Source organism: Phyllobates terribilis, unplaced genomic scaffold (genome assembly GCF_046119375.1).
Source record: "Phyllobates terribilis strain yellow unplaced genomic scaffold, ASM4611937v1 Scaffold_3__8_contigs__length_932513732, whole genome shotgun sequence".
Lineage (NCBI taxonomy): Eukaryota > Metazoa > Chordata > Amphibia > Anura > Dendrobatidae > Phyllobates > Phyllobates terribilis.
In genome coordinates this window covers 331,167,637-331,194,236 of record NW_027362763.1, presented here as the reverse complement: position 1 = coordinate 331,194,236, position 26,600 = coordinate 331,167,637, and the positions used below count along the sequence as shown (strand labels likewise).

At 40.6% G+C, this 26,600-nt stretch overlaps 1 protein-coding gene across 1 annotated transcript in view; it reads left to right on the top strand.

Annotated features, from left to right (window-relative positions):
• The first annotated feature begins 9,511 nt into the window (after positions 1-9,511).
• The window catches only part of OSTN (osteocrin), a 48,461-nt gene continuing 31,372 nt past the window's right edge, over positions 9,512-26,600 (top strand). The window contains exon 1 of the mRNA XM_073673099.1: positions 9,512-9,607. The gene's annotated coding sequence lies outside the window, so the exon portion shown is untranslated. The remainder of the gene's footprint in view (positions 9,608-26,600) is intronic.

Genomic DNA, 26,600 nt, shown 5'->3' with positions numbered 1-26,600 from the left:
TGTTGAATAACTACAGCAGTGAAGAAGATGATAGAATAAATCCGCAAATAATACAGAGTGTCATAGATGAAATTGTAAAATCTATAAGCCATTTCATAGTTGAGAGTGAATATTGAAGCAAGGTTAAAGCACTCCTGATGATCCCAGTGCAGGGGGACCCCCCTGATGTGAACAGATAATTTAAGAGGATTATCTGATAGATCACAGACCAGGCACGGCTGACAAAAAGGAATTTTGGGATATGGCAGATTTATGGCCGGTAGCAATAACATGATGATGCTATCCATGCCATGTCTGCTATCTATAGAAAGGTAAACTCGTGATAATAAACATGACAGTAATATCTTTGGCCTGGGACTTCCTGGGCCGAAGATATTGTGGAAGTTGGGGATCCCATAATTCTCTAAAAGAACTAGCCACATCCCTGACCAGCCGTGCTATGAGTCACCGGAGGGGAGGAATGTGGTCGTGACTTGTCTTAATAAAATCAAATGCCAAACTATGATACTTGTCAGTCCTGGGAAACATAGTGCGCTGTGGTTCTGTACCATTAACCCCCCAAAAACGAAGAGCTCCCCTTCAAAAGAGATAGAGCCAACCCTGTGACATCAGGTTTAGTACATTTCTATCCTTTTTATTTTATATAATTGTATATACGGTATTGTTTTGTCCATTTTGTAACATCTTTGTATATTTTTATAAACACTGCCTACTTTTTGGATTAAATATGTAAAAATGTAATAGTTTCATTCCTCTTGCTTTATAAACCACATCCTTGAAGGAATATGCTCTCTCTGACAGGTGTCCAATCAGCCTTATAAATGATTGGTGGTGGCAGCTAGTTCCTTTGTTATTGTGCAGTTTGGCAGTTACTGTACTGGGGTATATAAATATATAGTCCATGCGCTGGAATCGGATGTGTATATACTATATGCTCACCGTGAGTTCCGCAATAACTTGCCTAGTAGTGAAAACAGCCGCGGCCTTGTCCATCACTCATCAGTCAATTGCATAATTGTCCTGACGATTGGGGCGACCGACTGTGTTCCCCTGACAAATTGGTACCAGCTGGGAGATCTATGTGATTCATCCTGGTGTGTCCTTGACACAGAGAGTTAATAGATAGCTGAATAGAGAAATATGAGAGGTGTTCGCTGCAGTAGGGCCAGAGTAAGTGTTGATCAGTGATATGGTATAGCTGGCATTTGTCCATCTGCATTTAAGTTACAATTGTACATTTTTTTCTTCATTCTTAAAGTGAGTCTGTCACCAGAATTTCATCACTAAACTACTGTATTTATATGAGCATGTAGCTCTTTCAAAGTCAAGTCCAGCAATACCTTTACATGGCCATTCCTCCATTACTAAGAAATCAGTGTATAAGTTAATATGCAAATGAAGCTGTACATCTGAAGCCTCTATCACTTCAGTTCCACCTCATTCTGCTTGTCTGATGGCTCCTTTGCTGAAGAGCATAGAGGCAGCATATCAATTTAAAAGCAGATTTTTCAGTAACAGGTGAACGGACTGGCCATTTAAAAGAATTGCTGGACTTTTCTCTGAAATAGCTACATGCACATATAGATAGTTTGGGGAGTGAAATCCTGATGACAAATCCTCTTTATACAATTAAAAGCAGAAGCAAGGCAGCACAATAGTCTATACAGAAAAAAATATCTGAAATCAGTGTCAGATGGTGTGCTTGCTTGTCACAAGTGACTGTACTGAGTTTTTGCACTTTTTGTGCAATCGTTTTTGTGAAGGAAGAATAATTGCTTTTAAAATGTAAAAACTAAACTCTCCAAAATTCAGACAATTGCAAACAATTATTAGGTGTTTTTGCACATCTGTTTTACTAGTCAAATTTTACATGTCACAGTAAGGCCATATTCACACGTTCAGTATTTGGTCAGTATGTTACATCAGTATTTGTAAACCGGAGGCAGCGCATGCGCAGATTGAGTTCTTGAGAGACGAGATCTCAACTCCCAAGATCTCAATCGGGAAAATGGCCACCAGAGCATGCGGCGCATGTGCAGAAGCCCTCCGCAGGACAATGTATGGGAGAGGGGACCTCCGCTCACCGCTGACTTCTTCGGAGAGGACGGGGCCCACAACATCGCTCCACTCCTGCTGCAGCCACCGTCAACCTCCTGAATCTGTGACCCTGCTCCACCGACGACCAGGTAAAATACCTTACCTCGCATTATAACTGGCACCCCCTTTTTCCTCCCAAATTTGGGGGGGAAGTGAGTCTTATAATCCAAAAAATACAGTATCTACCAGATCAGAAGTGATTAAGGGGGATAATTTTTGGATGATTTTTTAATTAAAAAAATGTCATAAATCTGTCAGTGTTCTGTTACTAACTTGTCTGTTAGCTACTACCAGATTACTATTCTCTTCTATGGTGAGGTCACTTTGACATTACCAAGGTTGTGTTTACATTAGAGATTGAAATGGGATGAATACAGTCCTAGAAGATTTCAGAGTGTTATACGCATCTCTTCATGGTAATTAGATTACTTGCAATTTCTGGTAAATCAAATGAAAAAAAAAATTATCAGAATCTGGCAAATTCAAATTTCCAAAGATTTGTCTTTCGGCATCTCTAATAACTACTATGGCTGTTTGTGTCAGGTAGAACAAAGGCAATTTTCTTTTTAAACGGCCTTCACCTCACCTGTTTCTTTACTGCTATCTAGTAAAATAAGCATCTTTTATTTAGAGGGTGAGGGACAGCATGCACATCCACACAGTCCCCGCGAAATGTAGTTTAGGGGACACTATAATACAGTAAACATGTAAGTTTTAATTACATCATGCAAGCATTCCATCAAAAGATACCGAGCCCTGGTGAAACAAAGGGTCCCAGTCTGGAATAATTCAAGGCTGTGAATATGTAATAAGACTCATTAATTCAATTGCAGAAAAATAATATTCCAATTTCATTTGGCAATTAGGGTGCCTTTTTGTGTTGCCATCAAATCATTTTCTTTTTGTCCTATCAGGGTATGTTCACATGATGTATTTTAAACTCTGGAGAACCAGTCGAGTTTTTCAAGCCGAAGCAACTTCAGGAAACTCTGGTATTTCTTTTGCTTTTTGTGTAGGCTTTTTTTTATCACTTCTTGAGCCATTTTCCAACAGTTTTGGCCACTAGCGATTATTTTGGAGGGCTTTATCTTATTTGGATTGTTTTTGTGATGTCTTTTTAACTGTTATTTTCCAGTTGTTTTTTTCACTCCATTGAATAATGAAGAAATTGGTAGTGTTTTTTTAAGCAAAAACGATGGCAAACTGCTCGAATATATGCCTAGGTATATTTTGAGCTTTCCCATGACTTGTATTGTAACGTAGAAAGCAGCTTCTGAGCAGAAAACGCCAGAAGAATGGAATATTTGCACTGTTAGTTGTTTTTACATAAAAAATTATGTTGATTCTTTTTAGCACTTTCTGATAGGATTTTCAGTACGTCTGCCTGAAAAAGTCGTTATGTGCACATACACTTACTGTAAAATTGTGTCAAAATGGCACGTTTTGGGGCAAATTGCAGCAAAATTCTGGCATTTCGGAGTTGAATCTGCTTCCTCACAATTTCATGGTAATTGCAGAAGAAAACCCAATTTAACTGCAGCATGTGAATGTATCCTCATAGCTTCACCTGCTGTACAGATGGGCATTGTATCTGATTTATAAATATTTAATAATAATAATAATAATTATGGTCTTTAGGGATTTATCATTTCTATATTAGAATGAAGTTGACCATAGTTACCTGTAATTTGGCTGATTTATAATAAACATGGACTCTGCTTCACTTCTTGGTTATTTTAACCGCTTCCCGACCGCCCACTGTAGATAAACGTCCGCGCTGCCTGGGCTCTGTGCAGCGCGGAAATTTAAAAACGGTGGGTGGTCTCGCAGTGCTCAGGACCCCCAGGGTCCTGCAAGCGCTGTGAGAGCGGTGCAGAGCGTTAGCTCTGACGGGGAACATCATTGGGACCTGATTAGATCAGGTCCCAGTGATGTTAACCCTTTGCTGTCTTCTATATGCCGCGATCTATAGTGATCGCGGCATATAGAAGACAGCAGGAGGAGAGGGGGTCGTCCACTTACCTCTCCGACGACCCCTTGATTGCTTTCAGGACCTGGGGTTGCTATGGCAGTTGGAGGTCACATGACCGCCTCCAGCTCTGCCATATATGGTGTCCTTCCTGTCTGGCTTCAGCCTGTAGCTGATGCCAGACAGGAGACTGTGAAACAGTCGGTGAAGATCTCATATAATGTAATACATGTCTATTACATTACATGAGATCAGGGATCAGAAAAATAAAAATTAATGTCCCATACAGGGACTAAGTAAAAATGTAAAAAAAAGTAAAAAAAAATGTTTGAAACTGTTAAAAAAAAAATACAAAATAAATAAAAATAAATAAATAAAATATTAAACCGATAAATCCATATATTTATGCAAAAATAAAAAAAAAGTACACATATTTGGTATTGCCGCGTCCGAAACAACCCGAGCTATAAAACTATCACACTAATTAACTCCTTATATGTACACCGTAATAAAATAAATAAAAAACGGAGCAAAAAACTATGCTTTTTCCTCATATCGCCAAACAAAAAGTGGAAAAAAATGCGACCAAAAAGGAAAATGGAAATAGAAATGGTACCGCTGAAAACGTCATCTTGTTCCGCAAAAATCAAGCCGCTATACAGCTCCATCAGCCAAAAAATAAAAAAGTTATACCTCTCAGAATAAAACAATGCAAAAAAAATATTTTTTCTATAAAATTGTTTTATTGTGTAAAAGCGCCAAAACATAAAAACATATACAGTAAGTGTAGTATCGCTGTAAACGTACTGACCCAAAGAATAAAGCTGCCTGATCACTTTTACCACACGCAGAACGGCATAAAAAAAAACCTCAAAAAACAATTCCTTAATTGTTGTTTTTTGTTAATTTAACCTCCCAAAAAACGGAATAGAAAGCGATCAAAAAATGTCACGTACCCACAAATGGTACCAATAAAAATGTCAACTCGTCCCGCAAAAAACAAGCCATCACATGACTCTGTCGGCCGAAATATGGAAAAATTATAGCTCTCAAAATATGGCGATGCAAAAACAAGATTTTGCAAAAAAAAAAGCGTCTTAGTGTGTGACTGCTGTCAGTCATAAAAACCCGATATAAATCTGGTATCTCTGTAATCGCACCGACCCGAAGAATAAAGTAATCTAATCAGTTATATCACACTAGGAACGGCGTAAAAAATAAATAAAACCAATTCTTCACCTGCTACTGATTTGTTTATTATGTCTCCCAAAGATCACAGTATGGCTCGGCACACATTTATCCTGCGCTCTGCGCTGAGCACTTACGCCAGAGTTTCCATGTAAATTTCTGAAATATGTGATTCAGCCGGAACCCATGACGGAAGATTCCCTGTAATGAGGCAGATATAGGCCACTGTGGATGCCGTCTGGCCTGTGATCCCACGGTGTAATTTGTTTTAGGCGTGCATAAAAGTGCGGTTGGCCACAGTTTTGTGCACTTCTGAAAAAAAGGACACCGCTAAACAGAGGCCAGACGGAGTCCAGAGTAACTCTGCTGCCTCATTACAGTGAATGGATCCTGCAGGGGTTTCATCTGAATTACATCACTTGGAAATTTAGATGTAAGTGCTCAGCCTAGAGCGCCGGATAAATGTTACGTAAAATGTTCCCAATAAAAGCTTCAACTCAGTCCTCAAAAAAAGCTAGTCCCCACTCAGGTCCGTCATCTGTTAAAAATATAAGGGACTTCCAAGTTACTGGTAGCAGAAAGGCTCTGGAAAAGCGAAATGGCCCTTGCCCCCCAAAAGAAATTCAAAAAATTTTGTGCTCCCAAATCCAAATGCCTATTATACAATAATTTGTTCTCCAATTGTCAAATAGCGCTCGGTCCCCCCCAGATCTCGCTGTATGGCTGAGCGGTACGATACAGCCACATATGGGGTATTGCCACTTTTAGAAGAAATTGTGTGACACATTTCGGCACCATTTTTACCCATTGCCCTGTGTGAAAATGTAAAATCTGAGGGTAAAACATTTTTTTGTGGTAAAAATATAATTATGCTTTTTTCACTGCCCAATGGTATAAATTTAAAAAATAAAAAATACTCACTACTTCCCTAGATGAATTCCTTGAGAGGTGTAGTTTACAAAATGGGGTCACTTGTGGGGGTTTCTGCTGTTTCGGCATGTCATAGACTCTTCAAATGTGACATGGTGTCTGCTGCCTATCCCAGCCAACATAGCGCTCCTTTATCTTCCGAACCCTGCCGTACACCAAAGCAGTGGTTTCCCCCCACATATGGGGTATCGGCGTGTTCAGGAGAAATTGAGCAACAAATTTCATGGTGCAATTTATCCTGTTACCCTTATGATAGTACAAAATTAGGGAAAGGAAAACATTTTTTGTGGGAAAAATGTGAAAATTTTATTTTTATGGCTCAATATTATAAACTTCTGTGAAGCAGCTGGGGGTGCAAGGTGCTCACCACATATCTAGATAAGTTCCCTAAGGGGTCTAGTTTCCAAAATGGTGTCACTTGTGGGGGGTTTCCACTGTTTAGGCACATCAGGGGCTCCCCAAATGCAACATGGCATCCGCTAATTATTCAAACAAATTTTACATTCAAAAAGTCAAATGGCGCTCCTTCCCTTCCGAGCCCCGCCGTGCGCCCAAACAGTGGTTTGCCTCCACATATGGGGTATCGGCGTGTTCAGGAGAAATTGCTCAACAAATTTCATGGTGCAATTTATCCTATTACCCTTATGATAATGCAAAATTAAGGGATGAAAAACGTTTTTGCGGGAAAAATGTGAAAATTTTATTTTTACAGCTGATTATTATAAACTTCTGTGAAGCACGTTGGGGTTCAAGGTGCTCACCACACATCTAGATATGTTCCCTAAGGGGTCTAGTTTCCAAAATGGTGTCACTTGTGGGGGGTTTCCACTGTTTAGTCACATCAGGAGCTCTCCAAACGCAACATGGTGTCTGCTAATTATTCAGACAAATTTTACATTCAAAAAGTCTAATGGCGCTCCTTCCTTTCCGAGCCCTGCCGTGCGCCCAAACAGTGGTTTTCCCTCACATATGGGGTATCAGCACGCTCAAGAGAAATTGCACAAAAAATTTTGGGGTCCATTTTTTCCTGTTACCCCTGTGAAAATAAAAAAAATTGGGTCTAAAGTAACATTTTTGTGAAAAAAGTTAAATGTTATTTTTTTTCTTCCACATTCCAAAAATTACTGTGAAGCACCTGAAGGGTTAATAAAGTTCTTCAATGTGGTTTTGGGCACCTTGAGGGGTGCAGTTTTTAGAACAGTGTCACTTTTGGGTATTTTCTGTCATAAAGACCCCTCAAAGTGACTTCAAATATGATGTGGTCCCTAAAAAAATGTTTTTGTAAATTTTGTTGGAAAAATGAGAAATCGCTGGTCAACTTTTAACCCTTATAGCTCCCTAACAAAAAAAAATTTTGGTTCCAAAATTGTGCTGATGTAAAGTAGACATGTGAGAAATGTTATTTATTAAGTATTTTGTGTGACATATCTCTCTGATTTAAGGGCATGAAAATTCAAAGTTTGAAAATTGCTAAATTTTCAAAATTTTCGCCAAATTCCCGATTTTTTTCACAAATAAACGCATGTGATATCAAAGAAATTTTACCACTATCATGAAGTACAATATGTCACGAAAAAACATTCTCAGAATCAGGGGGATCCGTTGAAGCGTTCCAGAGTAATTGCTTCATAAAGTGACAGTGGTCAGAATTGAAAAAATTGGCCCGGTCACGAAGGCAAAAACAGGCTCTGGCGCGAAGTGGTTAAGCAGTCCGGCTAAACACGGATTGATTTGATCTTGAACTGATCAGCAATCTGGTATGTTGCGGTGGAAGCTGTTTTATGAAGGGCAATACACTGAAAAGTGATTTCTCTTGTGGAAATAAGTAAATATTATTCTTGTACCTCGTGACTGTTTTTCTCACACTATATTTAGAAATTGAACAGCATTCCAGAGTCTTACAGGTTTGCCTCAAATACAGGTTTTTTTTTTAATATTCAAGATCCAAAAAACACTGTATAAACCTTATTCCTTGTAAGCAATGTTTAAGGTCAGGGATCCTTCATCAGGCAGGGAATCATGAGGGTCTTTGTGAGGAGGCGCCAAAGTGTTGTCCCCTGTGGCTTTAACATAAACCTACACTTGAGACAAACCTGTAAGACTCTGCAGTGCTGCTCAGTTTTTCTGTATATTTGGATACTTGGATGATCAGTAGCCAGCTCCCCGTGAAAGTACATCCATACCCTACAAGTATTCAGTAGGAGATGTGCTGTCTGGAATTGTGTTACATCAATCTGTTCTCGGATTGAACAGGCTCTTCAGAATGTTTGACCGGTAATTATAGGAAACCTTTTCCAGACCAATACACTATTGCCATAAGGGGCAAGATCCATAAAGACCAACGTCTTGAAATTCTAGTTCTTGGGTACCACAATATATCATGATTTGGGAGAATACATGGCATGAAGACATTGGCAGTAATAAGTGTCCCATCAAGGACTTGAGAACAATACGTATTCACCAGTATACAGAAAAAACTATAGCTATTATGGTAGGAACCTGATCAGCAACAACAATGCTTGAGGCTTTCAGGTTGCTAATATCAAAAGATTATTCTGTATATCATTTCTAAAATCTTCACATTTGTAACCTTTCCTTTCATCATCCTGAATACAATACTCAATCGTTTTGATTTTGTATGGACAGTAACAGTGGGTAAGTGAAGAGAACTTTTGGTACATCACTTCTTCTCTTAGCTAACAGGATTATTTATTTTACTCCCTTATATAGCGCCATTAATTCCACAGTGCTTTACAGACATTATCATCACTGTCCCCATTGGGGCTCACAATCTAAATTCCCTCTCAATATGTCTTTGGAGTGTGGGAGGAAACTGGAGAACCCAGAGGAAACGCACGCAAACACGGGGAGGACATACAAACTCCTTGTAGATGTTGTCCTTGGTGCGATTTGAGCTGAGGACCCCGGCGTTGCACAGCTATAGTATACTAACCACTGAGCCCCCGTGCTGCCCGGGAACACATTTGTGCAAATCCTAATCTAGTTGGACCAGCACTGACATCTAACATAGGGTGAACAAAGACATAAGTAATACTCCTAACACTATCTATATTTCTACCAAACTGTCTAATTTTTTGATCCATGATGATGTATTCAGCATATTACTGTATTCACTTTGTCTTTTTAAGATTTGTCAACTACATCCTGTAATTAAACACCAACAAAGGTAAAGAGGATAGTGAGTTACACAAAGGAAGTACAGTCTTAAAATAAAGATCAGTGGAAAATCTCTAAAAAATGATGTAAGAGAAACTTAGGCAGGGATTGGAGTGCGGAGGCTGGAGCAGGGTCTATAAAATCTCTCCCAGAACAAGCTCAAGAAGCAAGGATTAGACAGGAGGAGGAGGAGACAGAAACACACTGAACAGACAGAAACTTTCAATCAGTTAAATTCCATTCAAGGTAAGCAGAAGAGGGATTAGTAATATGCCACATGAGTTTATGTTCTTTATGACATGCCTGCCAAATGCCTGACTTTTCTTATCATTATTAAATTATATTATCATAATAAAAATAAATTATCTAAAAATAAAACTTAACTCACTCTGTATTATCGATTAGTTCAATTATTATGGCTATTCTGATAATCATTATCAAAAGCTATAAATAAATGAAATGAATAAAAATGAAAAATAATCGAATTACACAAAATGTATATGACATAATACATTTATATTAAAATTGTTGAAAAAATGAAAGCTATATATTAAAAAGCATACTATATTTGTAATTGATTTATGTTGCTTGTAAAAAATAAAAAAATGTTTTGCTTTGCTTATTGTAGATTCCTAGAAAGCGCAGGCTTCGGCATTTAGGTATAAATCCACATCTGTTAAGTGCTTGTAGTATTTATTCAAGTTTTTGTAAATCAATCTTAATAAGACACATATTCTCAATACAAAGTACACATAGAGAAAAATGTACAAATATAGTTTATGTATATTATAAATATATGTTCTACATATTCTAGTATATTCTTTTTTCACATAGCATAATATTCAATAAACATCTGATAACGGGCAATCTGCTGAATACCTGCGCAGGTATTTCTGTCTTGGGAACATAGAGATATTAAATGAAGCTCATAAAATATCAATAGTTTATGGAGAACACAAGATAGCAATGACTCCATCCTTCACTCTTTTAAATTCTACACCTTTTATATAAAATAAGTTATGATGAAAATAATTCATGTTGTTATAATAATTTGTTTTATTGTAGATACACTATAACATTGTATAGCACACTGAATGCATAGTTTTATTAAATACCTTGAAAACAATATATTTTATCTAAAGGAAAATTAACAGATGCATTTAGTGTAATATTTAAATGTAAGCATATTAAAAAAAATTAACATTACTATCTCACTTATTTTGTCATGCTTGTGTATTGTATGTCTAACAACCAAATTATTATTATATTTTTAATAATAATAATTTTAATTTGACATTTATAGTGATTATCAAAACAGTTATTGGGATATAAGTACTATTATTTTCCAACAACAGGGGTCATTTATTAATCTATTTTTCGTTCTGACAATTCTTCTTTATTGTGCTGCCTCTAAATGTGCAATGGGAGATTTGTCAATACATGTGCATTGGGAAGTGAAGTAAGTCTCCCCGACAATCAATCAGGATGCTGCTTTCATTTTACAGAGAGCATTTGGAAAATGAGTGCTGTGATCTGATTAGCTGCTATAAGTAACTGACTTTCATTTAGGCTACATTCATATCTGGCAGATATGCTGTGGATTTTACCTGTGGACATAGACAGGTAGAATCTACAGCAGATTTTTTAATATGTATCCTGTACATTCTGTTTTGGATTTTTTCCACTAACTTCAATGGGAAATAAAAATCTACAATTGAATCCATGAATAATCTTTTACTAATTGCTTTGGCTTAGGCTAGGGTCACACAAGCGTATATTCTCTCATCAGAGAGAATATCAGAGTTTGATCAGAGTATCAGCATAGTGTGATCCGATTGTCTCGGATGAGGAGTAGATGAAGAAAAAAAATTCTCAATCTTCTCCATTCTCCGTGGAAATCGGACTGCACTCAGATGTCATCTGAGTGCAGTCTGATGTTTTTCATTGACTCGCATGGCTGAGTGTGCTCTAAATATCGGATCAAACTTGAGCCTGCTGTGATTTTTTTCCCCAGACCGGCTCTGTTCAAGAAAAAAATCTAACATGTGCAAGGCCCCATAGTATAGCATTGGTCCGAGTGAGATTGAATGTTTTGTGGGATTGCACTCGCACCAATAATACAGACATCTGCACAAACCTTACCCTTGTATCCGTATATGCAAATGCAAATTAAATGCAGAGGCAACTCCACATTAAAATCTCTGACAATTCAGTGATGATTTTGACTTGATTTGTCTTGGAAATAATCTGCAGCCAATATATCTGAATTGACCACGTCTCTCCCATAATGAATTATTGTTTGTAGAACATCTCTAGGCTTTTACATATGTGCCCTTTTATTCTGGCAGAAAAACTGCTGTACATATGTTCTTGCAGGAGTGACTATAGGGTGCTAGTAGCATTCTTCATTTAGAAACACTGTAAGTATGACATACAACTGGTTAACTATAAATGATCAGAATATAATTTAATATTTTAATAAATAATTTGCATTAAAAACTTCAAGATATTTAAATGTGTGACAAATGTAAAACATTATGTCATTTTATTTTTCAAAGATGTGAGCAGGTAGAATGCTTTTTATGTCATATCAAAAACAGAATGATGTTAATGCCTAAGTAAAAAAATAAGTCAAATTGGAATTTGTTATGCCAGTAATCCAAATTTATGTCAGTGTACATATTAATTTAAATGGGTCAAGAGTAAAAGAATCAAGACCTGCAGTAAATCATCTGTAGTGGAAAAAAAAGTATAGGTTAAAATTATCCCAAGGACCAAGGATTTTTTTATTCTTGCTCTTTCATTTTTCCCTTCAATTCTTCCAAGATCCATAACTTTTTTATTTTTTGGTCAACATAGATGTATAAGGTCTTATTTTTTCTTTTGAATAACATCATCCATTTTACAATATAACATAATGAAAAAGTTGGAAACAACCCAAGTGGGATGAAATAGTGAAAAAAATACATTTCCACTATTTTCTGGTTTCATTTTTAAGGCACTGAATGTGTGGTCAAAATGAACTGGAAACATGATTGTCCAATGCAGTCCGATTATGATCATACTAAATAAGAATTGACTTTTTCCTGTTTAAGTAATGAAAAAAAAAATTCTGAATATTGTAGAAAAAAAATGTTTTGCTTTCTGTTGCCATTTTACAAAAACCCGTAATATTTTTATTTTGCTGTTGATAGAGATGAATGAGGGTTTGATGAGGTGACCAAAAAAAACACAATGGTGTTTTTATTTTATTTCTCTTTACTGCATTTATTGATCAGGTTAATTTATTCCATATTTTAAAAAATAGGACTTTTCTAGACTCAAATATACCAAATGTGTTCTTTTTATTTATTCTTAACAGGGGAAAAGGAGGGTGATTTTTATTTTTTTTATTTTTTAGTGTCACTAAATTGAACATGGTTTTAACACATTAATTGTTCTCATTGGTGCTGAAAAAAATAAATAATATATACATACATATATATATATATATATATGTATGTGTGTGTGTGTGTATATATATATATACGTATATGTACATATATAGAGTATATGTGTGTGTGTGTGTAGTGTATATATATATATATATATATAAATATATATATATATATATATATATATATATACACATGTACATAAACATCATGCAAATCTCTTCTCTGGCACTGTGGGTATAAGGGTGATACATAACATATAACATATATCCTAATCAGTGGTACTTGCAGGAATATTTACTGTTGCAGATATCATTAAGAAAAAGGTGCTGAGAAGCCACAAATTTCATCCTGGGTAAAATGTGCACCTATAGCCACAGAATAAATTGATATGCTCTGGATCTCAAATCCCCAACTCGTGTCCATTTACGCTGAAGATATTTGGCTGCGTGTGCATGACATTTCTTAAACTCTCATGCACTTTCCTAGCACTGCAAAATGCAGCGAACTTTTCAAAAGCAACTATGCAGTGGAAAATCCATTGTGTTTTTGCGCAGTGGGAACCTGGCTTTAAACTTTTTAAAAAGAAGGTCTGAAATGCTTAAGTTTTGCATTAAAGGTTCTGTTGCAGTTAGGGAGGCTGCAGGCGATCGTATGAGAAATAATCCGAGTTTCACCCAGAAAACTTGAATTTTTTGTAATTTACATGTGACATCCATGTGATGTCCGTGTGCGGTTTGTTTTCATACAACTACATTAAAAAATGTACATGATTAAATACCGTTTTAGTCTTGATGGCAGATTGATTTAGGGAAGTCTAATTACTAATGTTTAGGTAGAATTATGATCAGTACTCTGGATAAAAAATGACAGACAGATTATCCCAATCTTATTATATCAAGGATGCCGTCAGCCACATCAATGGGTGTTCCCCAACACTTTATAGGACCACGTCAACAAGGTCGACACATAGTGAAACATTTGGGCAGCCTGTAAAATGTTTTTTTTTTCTTGACCCTATTATGCTGATTCGATCTTCTTCACTGTAGTAAGGAGTCAGGTTATATTTGATATATTACACTATACCTTAGTATGCCTTTAATGTTCTAAGGAAAACATTATACAGAATACTAGTATACATTTGTTTTCCATGAGGTCATTAGTGGCCTCATTCAGATAAAGCCTTGTTTTAAAATGTTGTTTGTATAATAGAAAGCATAAATCTCTGTTAATGTTAAAGGGGTTTTCCAGGTACAACAATAATGTTTTTCTGTGCCTATAGTGAGGTCAGCAGCCCCATTATCTTTATTTTACAGACTACATTTACCATGATGCATTGCATCACATGCATCTCTATCTCCCATCCTCACTGCCTACCCACTGCATTTAGTTAGCTGTTTTTGAGACGGCTATACAGTCTAAACATGGGAAAACCAGAGTGTGAACCACTCTCACATGCCTGTGCCCTATCATCCTCCTTCACGGCCTCACTCAATTACAGCCCCCTCAGTGCTTTAGCACTGTTTCCATTCACCCTCTCATCTTCTGCAGTTTCCCCCTCTCTTTCTCAACTATGTACCCTAGTTGAGTTTTCACCAGCCTGCTCCAATCTCCACTGCATCCAGCCTTTCCCTATCCAGCAGCCAGCTCCGATCTCCTCTGCATAGAACCTCCCCCTCTTTTTCAGCAGCTAGCTCCAATCACTACTACGTCCAGCCTTATCCTTCTGCTCAGAAGCCAGTTCCAATCTCCTCTACATCCAACCTCCCCCTTACTCCTCAGCAGCCAGTTCCTATCTCCACTGCATCCAGCCTTCCCCTCCTTTTAAGCAGCCAGTTCCTATCTCCACTGCATCCAGCCTTATCCTTCTGCTCATCACCCAACTCTGATCTCCACTACATTCAACTTCTTCACTCCTAAGCAGCCTGCTCTGATCTCCTCTGTATCCAGCCACCCCCTCCTTCTAAGAAGGCAGCTCCGATCTCCTCTGTATCCAGCCACCCCCACCTTCTAAGAAGGCAGCTCCAATCTCCTCTGCATCCAGCCCCCCCTCCTCAGCAGCCAGCTACAATCTCCTCTGCATCCAGCCTCCCTCCCCTCCTTCTCAGCAGCCAGCTCTGATCTCTACATCCAGCCTCCTCCTTGCTCCTCAGCAACCAGCTCCGATCTCCTCTGCATCCAGTCTCCCACCTCATCTAAGCAGCCTGCTCCGATCTCCTCTGCATCCAGTCTCCCACCTCATTTAAGCAGCCTGCTCTGATCTCTGCATCCAGTCTCTCACCTCATCTAAGCAGCCTGCTCTGATCTCCTCTGCATCCAGCCTCCCCCTCCTTCTAAGTAGCCAGCTCTGATCTCATCTGCATCCAGCCTCCCCCTTCTACTCAGCAGCCAGCTTTGATCTCCACATCAAGGCCCCTCCCAGCAACTTCTCAGCAGCCTGCTCCAATCTCCTCTGCATCCAGTCTCCCCCTTCTTCTAAGCAGGCTGTATTGATCTCCTCTGCATTCAGCCTCCCCCTCCTTCTCAGCAGCCAGCTCCCATCTCCTCAGCATCCAGCCCCCCTCTTTCTCAGCAGATTTCGTCATTCTCCTCTACATCCAGACTCTACTTTTGTTCTCAGCAGTCTTCTCTGTCCTCTGCATCCAGCTTCCCACAACTCAGCAGCTTTTTCCGTTCTCCTCTATATCCAGCCTCCTCCTCAGCAGCTGGCTCCAATCTCCTGTAAATCCAGCCTTTCCCTTCCTTCCTTCTGCACCCAGCTTCCCACAACTCAGCAGCCTGCTTAATACTCCTCTAACCAGTCTCCTTCTCTTTCTCAGCATCCAGCTCTTATTTTTTCTGCATCCTGCTTCCCTTCCCTTCACTTTGTCAGTAGCCTGCTCCAATCTCCTCTGCAACCAGCCTCCCCCTCCTTCTCAGCAGCCTGCTCCGATCTCCTCTGCATCCCGCCTCCCCCTCCTTCTCAGCGGCCTGCTCCGATCTCCTCTGCATCCCGCCTCCCCCTCCTTCTCAGCGGCCTGCTCCGATCTCCTCTGCATCCAGCCTCCCCCTCCTTCTCAGCGGCCTGCTCCGATCTCTACTGCCTCCCGCCTCCCCCTCCTTCTCAGCAGCCTGCTCCGATCTCCTCTGCATCCCGCCTCCCCCTCCTTCTCAGCAGCCTGCTCCGATCTCTACTGCCTCCCGCCTCTCCCTCCTTCTCAGCGGCCTGCTCCGATCTCCTCTGCATCCCGCCTCCCCCTCCTTCTCAACAGCCAACTCCGATCTCCACTGCATCCAGCCTCCCCCTCCTTCTCAGCGGCCTGCTCCGATCTCCTCTGCATCCCGCCTCCCCCTCCTTCTCAACAGCCAACTCCGATCTCCACTGCATCCAGCCTCCCCCTCCTTCTCAGCTGCCTGCTCCGATCTCTACTGCCTCCCGCCTCCCCCTCCTTCTCAGCTGCCTGCTCCGATCTCCTCTGCATCCCGCCTCCCCCTCCTTCTCAGTGGCCTGCTCCGATCTCTACTGCCTCCCGCCTCCCCCTCCTCAGCGGCCTGCTCCGATCTCCTCTGCATCCCGCCTCCCCCTCCTTCTCAACAGCCAACTCCGATCTCCACTGCATCCAGCCTCCCCCTCCTTCTCAGCTGCCTGCTCCGATCTCTACTGCATCCAGCCTCCCCCTCCTTCTCAGCAGTCAACTTTGTTCTCCTCTGAATCCAGCTTCCCACAACTCAGGAGCCAGCTATGTTGCCTCTTCATCCAGCCTACTAGCTCCTTCTTATCAGCCAGTTCCAAACTGGAATAATGAGTCACATACTTATATGCTGATCTGATTCATGCTCCTATCTCTACTTGTCTCTCCCACTCTTGCATTTGTACACATGGAGATCAACCTATGTCATCACTGCTCTGAGAGCTCCTGGATAAGCCTCACCCCCTGTATTCTGAGCTGAGCATGAGTGATATACTATGTTCCCCTCAAAGCAGAGGCAGGGAATTTCTGTACTCTGAACAGTTTGTAGCAGTAAGTGAGCATCTACCACACGTGGCAGGTCAGGAACACGCGAGAACCTTAACAGCTGGTAAATTATGAAGTTTCTTTATTTGTCAGAGGCTTTGCAATAAACTGTGTCAGAATCATTAGGCGAGTGAGTATTATGACCATATTATCATTTTTATGTATATTTTCCAAATCCAATATGTATAAACTTGAATGCTTATTGGTTTGAAGCAGATCAGGTGATGTGTATTTGTGTAATGTGAGGCTGTGACCTAAAGTTATCAATGCCCTTTATCAAGTTGTGCAAAAAGAGTTACAAGAGGGATGCTGCACTCTTGAAATTGCTTAAATATTGGGGTGTGACCACAGAGCCATTAAAATGTTTGTTGCAAATATTCAACAGGGTCGTAAAAAATGTGTTGAGATAAAAAGACACACATTAAATGCCAAAGACTTGAGGAAAATCAAATGTGAAGTAACCAGGAGCCTATTATTCTTCAGTGCTGTCATATTCCAAGACTGCAATCTTCCTGGCGTGCCCATAAGTAGAAGGTGCTCTGTGCTTAGAGACATGGCCAAGGTAAGAAGGCTGAAACACAACCTCAACTCAACAAGACACAGAAGTTGAAACGTCAAGACTGAGCCAAGAAGTGGAGTACTTTGATGCATGCGATGGAGCATAGTCCTGCATAAGATCATGGTTGTCTTGAATGACTTTTTCCTGAACCACTGCTTGAAGAAAGTGTCTTCTAAAAACTGACAGTAGGTTTTTGGAGTTGATTTTGAGTCCATCTTGATTTTGAGTCCAGCTCAAGTTTAATAATACCAGCCCATAGAATGACACCATCTCCACCTTGCTAGCATCTGAGTCAAAGTGAAAGTCTGTGCCCCTTAGGCTATGTTCACACATCATGTTTTTTTCAGCGTTCATTTTCTGCAGCAAAACCTGATCTCTTGCCAGGAGGTTGTTCAGGATTTTTGTTGCTGTTGTTTTGCTTTTTTGTGGTGCGTTTTTTCATTATTTTTCTCACTGTCCTTTTGTCTCTGTTATGCATGTACATAAAGTTCAGTAGAAAAAAAAAATCTCATTCCTGAATATTTTCATAAAAAAAGGCATCGAAAACCGCTGAAAAAAACATAATGTGTGAACATAGGTCAGATATTTTTTTGCCCAGTCTTGACATTTTAATTTATGTGTCTTGTTCAGTGGTGAAATTTCAGCCTCCTTACCATGACCATGTATCTGAGCACTGAGCACCTCGTACTTCTGAACATTCCAGGGAGGTTGCAGTTCTGGAATAGGACAGCACTGGAGGATAATGGCTTCCTGGTCGCTTCACATTTGATTCTACTTAAAGGAGTATTCCAGGGTGATAAAAAAAATTGTACTGCCTCTGCCTTCATACACTATGAAGATGAGATTGTCAGTGTAATTCCATGTTACAGAATCTGCTCCTTCACTGCTCATCCCTCCTGTCTGGGTCATTATATCATACACACAGCTCCCCCCCCCCCGCCCTGTAAGGAACATCCAGCCTGAGAAGAGGTGGTGTGGCCTGCTCCCTGCTAGTAGCCCTGCAGACAGGGAAACATTAGCAGCTGGCTACTAAAAGCCAGGAGACGGAGGCCACACCCCCACCGCATCCCCTCACCTTGGACTGCAGAGAGCCATTATTAGGGGGCTGGTGTGACAGAAGCTACTTTTCACTGCACCCCTCCTTCTGGGACATTATTATTACTATGCATCTCCCCGCTGTTATCAGCCAGTCTCCTGATAATAGCTGTTTCTCTGCAGAGAACAGGGAGAGTGTTCACTCCCCCTCTTCTCAGACTGGCTGTTCCTATCAGGAACACTTGTATATGATGTAATGACCAAGACGGAAGGGGGAGCGCTGAGGGAGCAGATCCTGTCACACGGAATTACAAGGGTTATAAAGATCATAAAACTGCACTGACCATCTCATCTTTATAGTATATGAGTGCAGGGACAGTACAATAATCTCCCTGGATTACCCTTTTAAGTCTTTAGCAATTGTAAAGTACTGCCGAGTGGTAGTTATGACTGAGCTGTTGTCCCATCATGCTCTGGCACTTTACAGTACAAATGTGTGGGATCTGGCTGGGTGTTGATGTTGTTGTGTGGGCCTTGTGCCCGTGCAGGCCACCTTTAGCCAATGGTATTGGTTGGCCATGACTTCCACAGATCAATGAAGGAGACTTCTGTGCAAACATGGGAACTTTACTGAACTTAATAAGGGTTATGTACAAGGAATAGCGAGTACACAGTCTTAAGCACGTTTCATTCACAGCAAGAAGCCTTTTCACAGACAGGAAGTCGGAAGGCCACTCTGTCTTTCCTGTGAGTTCCTGTCTCCTTCTAGCTATGGATCACCCTTTGGCAGCACTGCACACTTGATGCTCTCCAACTTCTAACTGACTCTATTCAGGAAGTAATCTGTTTTCCTGGCATTAGCCCCTTCCACTGTGGGCCAGTCCCAATCATTAACTGTATCATAAGTCTCCCTGTCTCTGCCAGCAGCTACCTGTGTCTGGGCAGACTACAGCTTCATTCTAAAAATATAAAACATCTCTATACACTAAGCCTATTACACTTATAATGCTTATCCTATACTAGCACATCCTGTACTGTACATTGCTTACATTACTACATACATTACATAGGCAAACATCTTACACTTCACATGACACAATATGTACACAAGACGCAGGACATTGTTCAGATTAAATTTCACATTATACACAGCACTCATGTCATCAAGGGGGAGCAGGGCAATATGTCCATCTCCTTACACAATTAATGTTTTTTTTTCTCAATATGGCTTTTTCGACCCTGTTAACTATTTGCTGCAAAACTTTTGATGGTTCTATGATCACGTCCCCATATCTTAGCAATTTAAGAGTGCAGCATCCCTCTGTAAAAACTTGTAACAATTTTTTACTTTTCAGAGTCGGTTAAATCTCTTTTTTGGCTTTAGCTGAGGAGAATAAGCTGCCTAACAATTCTGCACACCTTGATAAAACGTATTGTCTCCTTAGGCCTCACCCTCCCTCATTGCACAAATACACATCACCTGATCTGCTTCAAATCAATAGGCATTCAGGTTTATACTGCTGGGAGTTGGAAAATGATGATGTGGTCAAAATACTCACTTGCCAAATAATTCTGCACACAATGTAGTTTAATAATCTACACACCCAGACATCCCATTTAAAACCCTCGTCTCACATAGCGAGATCGCTAGCGAGATCGCTGCTGTGTCACGGTTTTGGTGACGCAACAGCGACCTCACCAGCGATGTTGCTGTGTGTGACACTTTGCAGCGATCAGGCCCCTGCTGTGAGGTCGCTGATCGCTGCAAAGTGTCCTGGACCATTTTTTGGTCGTTGCCCTCCCGCTGGTCAGCACACATCACTGTGTGTGACCAGTGGGACCAGCGATCAGGCTGGTAACCATGATAAACAGAGGGTTACTAGGGGCACACGCGCACTTAGTAACCCGCTGTTTATCATGGTTACCACTCTGCTACGGTGAGGGGTAACCTCCCGCTCCCCGTAGCAGAGTGGTAACCATGATAAACAGCGGGTTACTAGGTGCACGTGTGCCCCTAGTAACCCGCTGTTTATCATGGTTACCAGCCTGCTCCTGCTTAAGCTGCAGGCTGGTAACCCGGAGCAGGACATCGTGGAAAGATGTCCTGCCAGCTCACCAGCGATCACTTAGCGATACACCTGCGATACTGGCCAGGTCACATCGTTGTCGGGATCGCTGGTGCATCGTTATGTGAGACGGTACCTTAAGAGACTATGTGGAGATAGAGAACTGCCATACTTAATGTGAGGGGAGTGAAGTGATAAATACTAAACACATTGAATGCACTTCTTAACCCCTTAGTGACCAAGCTAATTTTGACCTTAATGACCAGGCCATGACATCTTGTGCTCCATGATAGTGGTAAAATTTGTTAAATATGACTTGCGTTTATTTGTGAAAATATTGCAATTTCGACTACAATGTAAAAAAAAAAATCACAATTTTCAAACTTTCAATCTTTATATCCTTAAATCAATTAGTCATGCTGTAAAAACAATTAAAAACATTTCCCATATGTCTATTTTACATCTGCATCATTTTTCAAATGTCATTTTATTTTGTTAGGATGTTAGAGGGTTTAAAAGTTTAGCAGCAATTTTTCATTTTTTCAACAAATTTACAAAAACTGTTTCTTTATGAACCTATTCAGATTTCAATGGACATTGAGGGGCCTATATATTGGAAATTCCTCAAAAGTGATACCATTTTAAAAACCGCACCCCTCAAATACTTAAAAAAAAAACAGTTGTCAGGAAAAAAAATTTGACCAAGTGGAATGAAAAAAAAAATAAATAAAATTTTTACCTCTAAAATGTTGCTTTTGTCCCAATTTTTTCACCTTTGCAAGAGGTAACATCAAAAAGTGGACCCCACAGTTTGTTATCCACTTTCTTTCGAGCACAGCGATACCCTACATGTAGTCAAAAAGTTTTGTTTGGACAAACGGCATGGCTCGGAGCGGAAGGAGCACCATTTGAATTTTGGAACACAAATTGGCTGCCTAAGGTGCTTAAACAGCAAGATACCCCCCACAATTTACCCTATTTTGGTAAATACACCCCTCAAGGATTTAATTCAGGGGTATAGTGAGGATTTTAAACCCAAAGCTACTACACAGAATTTGATAACGCTAGGTCGTCATATTTAATATGTTGTCATTAGTCTTGAGCGCAAGTGCTCGCTGCTCGAGTTTGTATCTGGTATTCGGGAATGCACCAAGTATAGCGGGTGCTCGAGTGACATGCTCGAATCCCCACCCCGCATGTTTTGTGGCTGTTAGACACCCAAAAAAAACATGCAGGGATTACCCATGTATGGCAGGCAATCCCTGCAAGTATTCTTTGGCTGTCTAACAGCCACAAAACATGCGGGGTGGGTCTTGAGCATGTCACTCTAGCAGCAAGCACTTGCTCTCAACACTAGTCGTCATGTTGTCATGATTTTTTTTTAACTTTTGAAAAAATCCTAGGCCAAATCCTAACCCTAAGACCAACCCTAATCCTAAGGCTGTGTGCCCACAATCTGGAGCAACTGTGGGTTTGATGCTGCAGATTTATGCAGCGTCAAACCGGCAGCGGGCAGATGTTACAGAATAGTGGATGGAATTTGTAGAAATCCCATGTCCACTATGCGTCTGCGGCAGATCGCAGTATGTCAATCTCTCCTGCGGGTCCGCATGTGGGCTTTCCCCATAGACCTAACCTCTATGAGGAAAGTCTGTATGTGAAAAAAAAAATATTCATTGAATAATGGCGATCACATGATTGGGGACTGTAAAAACTGGCTTTGATCATGTTCTCCAGGGTCTCAGCTACCACTGAACTCTGGGGGGTGCTATTCCCTTATTCCTGATCACCATTTTAAAACAGCGATGAGGGAATAAGGCCCCTTAGCGGCCACCGTTTTAATGCGTATCGGCGGTTGTTAAGTTGTTGATGGGGTTGTCCAGTGAAAACAAGTTATCAGTTACCCACAGGATAGTTGTTGACTTACTGATCATAGGGGTCTAACCTTTTGTACCCAAACTAGTTAACAGAATGGGGAATTTGTATCCCTGACTGTGAATTTTCATCCCCGTTACAATATGAAGCAGCAGGTCAGGTATCCAGCAACAGCTCCATTCATTCTCTAAGGTGCTGCCGGAAAAAGCCGAGCACAGCCCTTGACAGCCCTATAGGAAATGAGTGGAACAGTGGTCGAACGTGCACACTGCTCCTTTCAAAAGGAAAGTGCCCCATTCTGCCACTTGGTGCGGGACCCGGTGGTCGGACCCCACTGATCAATAAGTTATCACCTAACTTGTGAATAGTTGGTAACTTTATTTCACTAGACACACACATATGTACAGTATATACAGTGGGGAAAATAAATATTTCATACACTGCCGATTTTGCAAGTTTTCCCACCTACAAAGAATTGAGAGGTCTGTAATTTTTATCTTAGGTGCACTTCAACTGTGAGAGCCAGAATTCTAAAAACAAATCTGGAAAATCACATTTTTACATACTTAATTTGCATTTTATTGCATGAAATAAGTATTTGATACAATAGAAAAACAGAAGTTAACATTTGGTACAGAAACCTTTGTTTGCAATTACAGAGGTCAGATCTTTCTTGTAGTTCTTGACCACATTTGCACACACTGCAGCAGGGATTTTGGCCCACTCCTCCATGCAGATTTTCTTCCGATCTTTCAGGTTTCAGGGCTGTCGTTGGGCAACATTGAGTTTCAGCTTTCTCAAAATATTTTCTATTGAGTTCAGGTCTGGAGACTGGCTAGGTCACTCCATGACCTTGAAATGCTTCTTACGGAACCACTACTTAGTTGCCCTGGCTGAGTGTTTCGGGTCAATGTCAAGCTGGAATACCCAGCCCAACCCATCTTTCATGCTCTTACTGAGGGAAGTCCAATGCAGTGCACCTTCAAAACAGTGTAGTCGTCCTGACCCGTTTGCAGAAAAGCACCCCCACAGTGTGACGTTTCCCCCACCATGCTTCATGGTTGTGATGGTGTTCTTGGGGTTATACTCATCCTTCTTCTTCCTCCAAACACGATGAGTGGAGTTGATACCAAAAGTTCTATTTTGGTCTAATCTGACCACATGACCTTCTTCTGTGCCTCCTTTGGACATTCAAGATGGTCATTGGTGAACTTCAAACTGACCTGGATAGAGTGTTACTAACGATAATGTTTGAGCCTTTGATTCCAGCTCTCTTCAGGTCATTGACTAGGCCCTCCCATGTATTTCTGGGCTGATTCCTGAATTTCTCAAAATCATCCTTACCACACGAGGCAAGATCTTGCGTGGAGCCCCAGACCAAGCAAGATTGACAGTCATCTTCTGTTTCTTCCATTTCCTACTAATTGTGCCAATAGTTGTTACCTTCTCACCAAGCTGCTTGCCTATAGTTCTGTAGGCCATCCCAGCCTTGTGCATGTCTACAATTTTGTTCCTGGTGTCCTCAGACAACTCTTTGGTCTTGGCCTTGGTGGAGAGGTAGGAGTGTGATTGATGGAGTGTGCGGACAGGTGTCTTTTATACAGGTAGCAAGTGCAAACAGGTGCAATTAATACAGGTAATGAGTGCAGAGTAGGAGGGCTTCTTAAAGAAAAACTAACAAATCTGTGAGAGCTAGAATTCTTGCTGGTTGGTAGGCGATCCAATACTTATTTCATGTAAAAAAATGCATTTTAATTATTTAAAAATCATACAATGTGATTTTCTGTTTTTTATTTTTAGATTCTGTCTCTCGCAGTTGAAGTATAACTACGATAAAAATTACAGACTTCTCCATTCTTTGTACAGTGGGGAAAAAAAGTATTTAGTCAGCCACCAATTGTGCAAGTTCTACCACTTTAAAAAATTTCTTTCCAAATCAGACAATGTGATTTTCCAGATTTGTTTTCTCATATTGTCTCTCATAGTTGATGTCTACCTATGATGTCAATTACAGGCCTCTCTCATCTTTTTAAGTGGGAGAACTTGCACAATTGGTGGCTGACTAAATACTTTTTTGCCCCACTGTAGGTGGGAAAACTTGCAAAATCAGCAGTGTATCAAATATTTATTTTCCCCATGTGTGGGTATATGTATATATATACTGTGTGTATATATATATATATATATATATATATATATATATATTGTAAGGTAGCACTAGTCATCATAATGGGGGATACTCGCTGCACCGGGTAAATTAAGCACACGTGCAATGTCCTTCCGGTATTTTCTCAATACAGCAGTTTATTGCACTTCATAAACCGCATATCACACAGTCCTTCTTAGTTTATCACCGGCATGTTTACACACTTAACATCCGGGAGTCTCTCAAATAGCAGACAGGCCCAATTGGCCCAAGTTACAGCCTTCAGCAAGGTAATACTATAGCAATGTCTATATAAGTGTCCATATAACAAAGTGTAACCTTTGCCGGGTTTAGTTGCTGCAGTCCATTTAATCTGCCATCACTGTGGCTTTAAGACTTTCCCAGGTGGGGGTCTCTAGCCGTCGTCCCGTCTAAGGCTACTGGAATGTTTCACTCACACACATCCAGTCTGCGCCTTTCCGGACTCTTCACCAAGCCGCTGCCTTCCAAGGCCACTGGCATCTACACAAGATCCAGCCTCGACCTTTCAAGCTGCCAGGCTTCACTGTATCACGGTGTCCCACACACATGGGGAACAGGCCTCATGCCTCTCACCGAACACACCTGTCTCCCATCAAGCAGGGTTTATATATCCATCCCGTGCACACACACACACACAGACAGGACCTTGCCGATGTCACAGTCATGTGATCAGACAGACATTCTGTGCGCGCAGGACCTGTGCTATGTCACAGTCATGTGACCAGTCACCTGAGGGGGAAGGTACATGGTCAGGTAAAACACATCCTGGACCATTACCGTAATGCCAGCAAGTCGCTGCATTACAATATATATATATATATATATATATATATATATACACACACTGGGTGAAATAAGTATTGAACACGTCACCAGTTACCTTAATAAATATATTTCTAAAGGTGCTATTGCAAGGAAATTATCGCCAGATGTTGGTAACATCCCATCAAATACACACAGGCAAAGAAGTCATACCATAGATGTCTATAAATTAAGTTATGTGTATGAATAGCCAGGGTCTCTCCCATTTAGCTAGTGACTTGACAAGGCTAGGGCTTTCTGTTCATGAGTTTAGTTTGGTGCTGTACAACATGTGGAAAGCAATAAAAACTGTACGTGTTTGGACGTTGCCTGTGTAAACACTACCTAATGCCTAATGTCTACCAGAGAGAGTGAACTCCTACTATATATACAGTACAGACCAAAAGTTTGGACACACCTTCTCATTTTAAGATTTTTCTGTATTTTCATGACTGAAAATTGCATATTCACACTGAAGGCATCAGAACTACGAATTAACACATGTGGAATTATATACTTAATAAAAAAGTGTGAAACAACTGAAAAATATGTCTTATATTCTAGGTTCTTCAAAGTAGCCACCTTTTGCTTTGATGACTGCTTTGCACACTCTTGGCATTCTGTTGATGAGCTTCAAGAGGTAGTCAACAGAAATGGTCTTCCAACAATCTTGAAGGAGTTCCCAGAGATGCTTAGCACTTTTTGACCCTTTTGCCTTCACTCTGCTTTCTAGCTCACCCCAAACCATCTCGATTGGGTTCAGGTCTGGTGACTGTGGAGGCCAGGTCATCTGGCGTAGCACCCCACAACTCTCACTCTTGGTCAAATAGCCCTTGCATACCCTGGAGGTGTGTTTGGGGTCATTGTCCTGTTGAAAAATGAATGATGATCCAACTAAACGCAAACTGGATGGAATAGCATGCCGCTGCAAGATGCTGTGGTAGCCATGCTGGTTCAGTATGCCTTCAATTTTGAATAAATTCCCAACAGTGTCACCAGCAAAGCACCCCACCATCACACCTCCTCCTCCATGCTTCACGGTGGGAACCAGGCATGTAGAATCCATCCGTTCACCTTTTCTGCGTCGCACAAAGACACGGTGGTTGGAAAAAAAGATCTCAAATTTGGACTCATCAGACCAAAGCACAGATTTCCACTGGTCTAATGTTCATTCCTTGTGTTCTTTAGCCCAAACAAGTCTCTTCTGCTTGTTGCCTGTCCTTAGCAGTGGTTTCCTAGCAGCTATTTTACCATGAAGGCCTGCTGCACAAAGTCTCCTCTTAACA